This window comes from Octodon degus, unplaced genomic scaffold (assembly GCF_000260255.1).
Source record: "Octodon degus isolate 3935 unplaced genomic scaffold, OctDeg1.0 scaffold00056, whole genome shotgun sequence".
Lineage (NCBI taxonomy): Eukaryota > Metazoa > Chordata > Mammalia > Rodentia > Octodontidae > Octodon > Octodon degus.
In genome coordinates, this window is record NW_004524632.1 from 12,699,392 (window position 1) to 12,701,347 (window position 1,956).

The window sequence follows — 1,956 nt, forward strand, 5'->3', positions numbered from 1 at the left end:
CCTCTCCCTTGTTCTCCTCATTTGAACATTTTCTTCCCATTTCTCATTATCTATTATACGTTTTGGTCTTTATTTACATTTTTGGTTTCTCACACCAGAGTGACAATATGGTATTTAAACGTGTATCTGATTTGGCTGACTTACTTTACATGAGAATATGATCTCAAGGTACATGCATTTAGCTAGAATTACCTCACGTTTACCCTTCTTTATGACAGTAGTACTCCACTAAATAAAAGCACTTTTTAAAATCCATTCATTGATTGATGGGCCTTCAGGCTGTTTTCCAGACATAACTCTTACAGACTGTGTTGCTATAAACAGGGGTGTGCATATATCATTGTGGTATGATGCTTTTAATCCTTTTGGGAAGATACCAAGAAGGGGAATAGTGGGTCAAGTGAGACCTCTAAGCCTAGTTTTTTGAGGAATATCCACACTGATCTCCACAGTAGTTGCAGCAGTCTGCACTCCCACCCGGTGGAAAAGATTTTCTTTTTCCCAACATCCCCACCAGCATTTATTATTGCTTGCTTCTCTCTCTCTCTCTCTCTCTCTCTCTCTCTCTCTCTCTCTCTCTTTTCTTTCTTTCTGTACAGGGTCTCACTATGAAGCTTGGACTTGTAGTGATACCCCTGTTTCAGCCTCCCCAGTGCTGGGATTACAGGTGTGTGCCACCACGCCCAGACTTGGTTGCTAGCTCAGCATGCCCAGGGAGGCATGGGGTCTTGCTTTTTTTTGAAACAGGGTCTCACTATGTAGTTCAGGCTGGCCAATACTGATTCTCCTACCTCAGCCTCCTGAGTGCTGAGATTACAGGTTTGTGCCATTATGCCTGGCCTTTGTTGATTTCTTCATAGCCATTTTTTTTCTGGAGTGAGAAGAAATCTCACAGTTGTTTTAATCCATTTTGTTTGTTTGTTTGTTTGTTTGTTGTACCAGGGATTGAACCCAGGACCTTGTGCTTGCTAGGCAGATACTTAAGCTGCTGAGCTATATCCCTGGCCCAAAGTGCATTTCTTGAATGACCAGTGATGTTGAACATTTTTCATATATTTACTTGCCATTTCTACTTCATCTGAGAAGTGTCTGTTCATCTCAGATACCCCACTTTGAACTGGGTCTTTAAATTTGGGTAGGTAGGGGAATCTGATGTTTTTCAATTCTCCATATACATTCTAGATATTTGTCTTTTGTCTGAGGAAAGACTCGATAAATTTTTTTTCCACTCTGTAGGCTTTCTTTTCACTCTGTTGGTGATTTAGTTGTTGTGAACAGGCTTTTTAATAGGACGAGACCAAGTTACTGATTCTTTGTAGTATTTCCCATGAAATCCAGGTTTTGTTCATGAAGTCTTTACCTACACTTGTGTTTTCAGGAGTTCTGCCTGTTCTCCCTTCCAGAAGATTTAGTGTTCCTGTTTTAATATTTATTAGATCTTTTATCGATTTCTATATTAGTTTCATTCATGGTGAACAATATGGGTCTAGTTTTAGTCTTTGGTATATGGAGAGCCAGTTTTCCTAGCACAACTTATTAAAGAGGCTTTCTTTCTTCCAGTGAACATGTTTGGCCTCTTTATCAAAGATAAGATGGTTGAGTGTGTTTGGAGTTGTTTCTACATCGTCTAATCTGTTCTATTGATCCTTGGATCTGTATTTTTTATTTGTTTTGTTTTGTATTGGGAATTGAACTTGGGACCTTGTGCTTGCCAAGCAGGTACTTCTGCCACTGAGCTATATCCCTGGATCCTTAGATTTATTTTTATCTTGCCAATACCATGCTGCTTAAAAAAAAAACAAACCAAACAGCAGTTTTTTTAGTATAATTTCAAGTCAGGGATTGTGATGCAACCTGCCTTGCCTTGTTGCCCAGAATTGCCTTTGGTATTCTAGGTCTCTTTTGGTTCCAAATGAATTTTAGGATTGTATTCTCTAATTTTATGAGGTATGCTAT